Here is a 6,361-nt window from a genome sequence, read left to right as displayed (position 1 = left end):
AAGTCACGCACCACGGGAGGCCCTGGAGCGCCGCCTCGCCGTCATCTTCACTTCTGGCCACCGGAGATCGCCCTCGCCGTTCTGGCTGCACCAAGCCTTCCCCGAGCTCGCCGACCCCGCCGTTGGATTCGCTGTGAGCCCCGCCGTCGAACCCCCCTCTCCCCTGCTCTTCTGGCGCCCTCTAGCCCTGTCTGGCACCACGGCTGTAGCACCTCGCCGCCGGCCATGGCGCCACCATAGCCAGGGGCCGAGCCAGCCACCCCCGCGCGCGTGACCGTGCTCCTGGTGACGCCAGGAGGCCGTAGAGGCCCTCCGCAGCCCCTGCCATGCCCCGTAGCTCGATTCCACCCGAACCCCTGCTCCGGCTGCCGCCGCGAGCCTCGCTCCGGCGAGCTTCGGCCACCCCTCCTCCTCCTATCTACCCCACTAGATGCGGGAGAGCACGAGCTACGCCCCGGTGCTCTCCGCCGCCCGAATGGTCGCCGGAGGGCGATTCCCGTGCCCTCCGCCGCGTTCGGCCTCGCCGGTGGCTAAACGCCAGCAGGTTTGACCGAGTCAACCCCGCTAATTAACCCCTCCCCCCTCTGTGACACTGACAGTGGGCCCCGCGCCCTAATCTATTAATTAGATTAGAAATAACCCCCTCTGTTAATTAACCTATGAAACTGATGTGTGGAGCCCACACGTCAGGTTTGACCGGTCAGCCACGGTTGACTTGCTAACGTCATGCCACTGTCATGCTGACGCAATTATTCATTTTCTGGTATTAAAATAAATCAAGAAATTCCAGAATATATTCAAAACTTCAAAAATTCATAGAAATTCAACCATAGCTCAGATTGAAATAATTTATATATGAAAAATGATCAGAAAAATTCAATCTACCATCTGTACCATTTTCATGCATGTTCAACCAACTTATACCCACTGTATAAGTGAAAACATGATAATGGCATTTTAAATGCTAAATATGGAGTTTGCATATAAAACCTTGGTCCGTATGGATTTCATTTAAATTGTTGCCAAATGCATTAGTGCAAATCATAACATTATTACCATGTTCATGCATCATAATGTTGCATATGTTTGTGTCTTGATTTCTGACACCGTTCCTTCTCGATAGGTCCTGCTCCGGAAAGTGTTAGAGATTACCTATCAGTGGAGCAGTGCCCCCTGTTGATCTACCAGGCAAGCAAACCCCCTTGTTCATTCCGATACAATCCCACTCTCTCGCTCCTGCTCCCTTTTACTGCATTAGGACAACAACGATTCAACTGCTAATTTATGTTGCGGTAGTTGAACCCATCCCTCTGCATGACCTGTCATTGCCACAGTAAATAGTTGAAACCCACTAGCATGTGTAGGAGTTGCTTGAGCCATGTTGTGTTCTTGCCATGCCATGCCTGCTATTGCTTAGAGTATGTCAGGTCTGATTCATCGGGAATGAATTGGAGTGTTATGATATGTTCTGGTGCTGAGAGTTAAGCGTGTGAACACGATTTGGTAAAGGTAGCGGTGAGAGGCCATGTAGGAGTACATGGTGGGTTGTCTCAATGGGACCGTCCTTAAGAACTGAATTCTGTGTAAGTTGCCCAATGACTAGCTACTACCACACATTGGGCTCTGGGCGCTCCAAGCTCTCTCGGCTTATTAACCGCCTTGAACTCTGTCCAGGAGTTGCAAACAGTTTCTGGTGTTTGTAGGTAGTGCTATTTTTTCTACCGAGTGGCACCCGGCAGGGTGGGCTCGGGACAGACTAGGAACAGGTGGCACGGTGTACCAAGTGGCATCCGGATGGTGGGCTTGGGAACCCTGCTCACATCGTTTGGGGCCGTGAGCAACACCCCGGCCGGATCTCCTTGCGGGTGGAACCCAAATAGGCGATAAACCTGGACTAGAGTCTTGCGTGGATAGTCAGGTCGTGGCCGACACCATCGCCAGGCTACCGCTTGAAGGTTGCCGAGATACATGACGTGTACATGGTGATAAGTGGTGAGAGCGTGTGTGAAGAAGTACACCCCTGCAGGGTTATCATGATCTATTCGAATAGCCGTGTCCTCGATTATGGACTTCTTGGATGCTTACGTGCTTCATAGACAACTTAAAGTGGATACTCTAAAATGCTCAAGACAAGTGTGAGTGCTATGGATGGCCTTCTCGTAGGAGAGACGGGGATGAATCCATAGTAGTGTATTGACGTGGTGATTAGTGAACTCGTGTGCGCTGCCTCACCTCAAAGAAGTTTCTCATTGTCGTAGAACAGGATAGCCACTGAGTCAAAGCTGGCTTGCTGCAACTAAACCCCACATTACCTTCTTGATACAAATGCATGTATGTTAGGATCTGATGTAAGTCTTGCTGAGTACCTTGTACTCACGTTTGCTTTATTTATGTTTTGCAGGTGAGACATCTGTCTCACTAGTAGTACCGCTTGGACTTCGACGAGTAGCTTGTTACCTCAGCTACGATCTTGTACCTTGAAGGGACTTGTAGATAGTCAGGCTTCTCGTCCTTTTTCTTTTGTAGTTGTCTGTACTCAGACATGTAATGCTTCCGTTGCTTGTATGCTCTGAATGATGGGTCATGTGACCCCTGTTTGTATTTATGCTATGTGGCTCTTCTGAGCCTTTATGTATATGAGTTGCGTTATGTTGTGATGCCATGTTGTACATCACATACTTGCATGTTATGCGTATGTGTGACATGTATTGCTATGTGTGGGATCCGACAATCTAGTTTTTTGTTCTTGGTAGCCTCTCTTATGGGGAAATGTAGTCTGGTGCTTCCTTGAGCCATAGTAGTCCGCTACAGCCCGGTTCACGGGAGTCCTGCTAGCCCAGCACTATTGCTCAGAACACTTGACTGGCCGGCATGTGTTCCACTTCGTTCCTATGTCTGTCCCTTCGGGGAAATGTCACGCGGTGACTTCCGGAGTCCTGTTAGCCTAGTACTACAGCCCGGATTCATACGTTGTTGACCGACATGCTCGATGTGATTCATGTATGCCTGTCTCCATAGGTCTGTGCCGCTTTGGGTTCACGACTAGCCATGTCGGCCCGGGTTCTCTGTCATATGGATGCTAGCAACACTATCATATACATGAGCCAAAAGGCGCAAACGGTTCCGGGCCATGGTAAGGCGACACCCGTGGGGATACCGTGTGTGAGGTCGCAAAGTGATATGAGGTGTTACATGCTAGATCGGTGTGACTTAGAATCGGGGTCCTGACAGCTTTGGTATCAGAGCCTGACTGCCTGTAGGATTTCCAAGCCAACCTGGTCGAAGTTGAGTCTAGAAATTCTTTAGTTATGTAAGGGAATTGATTGTGGAAGGGAACGTAAGGCTCTTTTTACTTCTTTCACCTCATGCCTTCTGATCTGAGTCATCCTATCTTTCCTGCGAGGTTAAGGAACTAGGCTTTCTCTTCCGTCTATCAGGATCACGTGTTACTACTCCGTAGTCTCTAAGGTTTGGTTGATCTGAGTCATATCCCAGTTTGAGTACCTCCGGTGTAGCCTGTTTAGCAATATCCCAGAACCTTGAGTGATGATGTTGAGTATGGTGCTACCCCGTCTTTGGCAGAATGTCTCATTTCGAGCATTTTACTGTCGTTATGCTGCCGGAATTGTTCTAGGAGTTCAAGAGATAGTATTTTTCCTCGTACTATATTCTACATCCTTATGATGATGCTGAATCCATCCTTGTTTCCTTGGTTGGTTCTTCAGGATGTCGTCAGTTAACCAAAGTTCTGTTGCTCGTAGCTGGAACCACGGAGATGGTAGGGATGAGGATCCTCCTGACCAGTCTTCGTTGGCAGAGTTCATGTTAGAGATGGAGAAGAACAAGCGAGAGTCTAACCGCTTGTTAGCACGTATTGAGGAGAACACCTCCCATCAGCACAAAGAGTCAGTGTCCATCTATGATTTCATTGGTCTGAAACCACCTACCTTCCATCATTCCATTGAACCACTCGATGCAGATGACTGGCTCCGTAGTATCACACACAAGCTGCGTTCGGCGAACGTAGCTGAAAGTGACAAGGTCACCTATGCTGCTTATCATCTGGAAGGTCCTGCTAGTCTTTGGTGGCAGAACTATGAGGCTATGCTTCCAGCTGGCCAGATACCTACCTGGAAGGATTTCACTGAGGCTTTTCGTGAGCATCACATTCCTCAGGCTCTCATTGATCGCAAGAGAGAAGAGTTTTGTAGTTTCACCCAGAGTAAGATGGATGTTGATGCTTATAGTAGAGAATTTGAGAACCTTGCCCGCTATGCTACAGAAGAAGTGTCCACAGACCCCAAGAAGCAGGCTAGGTTCCGGAAGGGTCTCAACCCCAAGTTGCGTCGTGATCTCCACTTGCACCATTGCAATACCTTCCAGGCTCTTGTGAACAAGGCCATTAATGCAGAGACAGCTCAGCTCACTTACAAGGAGTCTCGTAAGCACAACCGTGATTTGGTTTCTTCCCCCGGTTCTAGTTCGCAGAAGCGCCGGATTTGGGTTCCGAACTCCGCTCTTCCACCCGGATATTCACCGAGGCCATCTTGTTGGCACCCCACCCAGTTCAGTTACATGCTCCACCCAGGCCTATTGATAGACCGCTTGTCAAAGCGGGTCCACGTCCTACTTCAGGGACTTGTTTCACCTGCGGAGAGCCAGGACACTATGCACATGACTGCTCTCAAACCAACTATGCTCCACCCCAGCCTGAGAAGTCTGTTGGCCGTGGTAAGCCATCACGCAAGATGATTAGTGTCAAGTTAGCTCCCACTGAACATGGATGTGTGCATCCCGTCTCAGCTAAAGACACTCATGATGATCCGGATGTCGTTCTTGGTACCCTCCTTGTCAATTTCCATCCAGCTTCGGTTCTGTTCGATACCGGAGCATCTCACTCCTTCATTTCTGAAGGCTATGCTTGTTTGCACGACATGTCATTTTGCGATATGCCAACTCCACTTGAAATCCAAACTCCAGGGTCTAGATGGCAAACTACCAGAATAAGCCATGGTAATGAAATCCTTGTTGACAGACTTGTATTCCTTGCATCACTTATAGCCCTCAAGTCTACAGATATTAACATCATCTTGGGTATGGACTGGATGAAAGCTCATCATGCCAAGATTGATTATTACACAAGGTCTGTTCAGCTTACGCACCCATCTGGCAAGATAGTCACCGTCTCCACTAGAGTTGCAAAGCGTCGGCTCTATTCTCTTAATGCCAACCCTCTTCTAGACCTTGAAGATATTCCGGTAGTCCGTGACTTTCCGGATGTCTTTCCAGAGGAACTGCCAGGTATTCCACCTGACAGAGATGTAGAGTTTGTCATAGATCTTATCCCAGGAACCGCTCCAATCTCTAGGAGACCCTACAAGATGGCACCCTTAGAACTAGCTGCGCTTAAGAAACAACTCGATGAATCCTTGCAAAAGGGTTTCATCCGTCCTAGTTCTTCTCCCTAGGCTTGCCCCGTCCTCTTCGTCAAGAAGAAGGATGGTACGGACCGGATGGTTGTAGATTATCATCCCGTTAATTTGGTCAAGATAAAGAACAAGTATCCGCTCCCCAGGATCAACGACTTGTATGATCAGCTCGCTGGATCCTCAGTCTTTTCAAAGATGGATTTGAGGTTAGGCTACCACCAAATCAAGATCAGAAATGGGGACATTCCTAAGACGGCTTTTGTCACTCCTTATGGCCAGTACGAGTACACCGTCATGTCCTTTGGTCTAAGCAACGCTCCAGCTACTTTCTCTCGCTTGATGAACTCGATCTTCATGGAGTACTTATATAAGTTCGTCGTGGTTTACCTCGATGATATTCTTATTTACTCAAAGAACGAGGAAGAGCATGCCGAACATCTTAGGCTTGTGCTAGAAAAACTCAGAGAACACCGCCTTTATGCCAAGTTCTCCAAGTGTGAATTTTGGTTGCCAAAAGTGACCTACCTAGGCCACGTTATATCTGGTAAGGGCATTGCCGTCAATCCCGAGAGAGTTTAGGCCATTCTTGATTGGACTCCGCCTGAAACAGTTAAGCAAGTTAGGAGTTTCCTTGGCCTAGCTAGTTATTGTCGCCGCTTCGTTGAGAACTTCTCCAAAGTGGCCAAACCTCTCACGGAACTTCTCAAGAAAGATAAAAAGTTTGAGTGGTCCCCACAGTGTGAGCACAGTTTTCAGGAACTGAAAAGACGCCTGACTTCTGCTCCCATACTTGTGCCACCGGATTTCACTAAGGACTTTGTTATCTATTGTGATGCCTCACGACAGGGACTAGGTTGCATTCTTATGCAAGATCGCCATGTGATTGCCTATGCATCTCGACAGTTGCATCCACATGAGGAGAATTATCCTAC

The sequence above is a fragment of the Triticum dicoccoides genome, chromosome 6A, assembly GCF_002162155.2.
Source record: "Triticum dicoccoides isolate Atlit2015 ecotype Zavitan chromosome 6A, WEW_v2.0, whole genome shotgun sequence".
In the NCBI taxonomy this organism is placed as follows: Eukaryota; Viridiplantae; Streptophyta; class Magnoliopsida; order Poales; family Poaceae; genus Triticum; species Triticum dicoccoides.
This window is presented reverse-complemented; position numbering follows the sequence as displayed.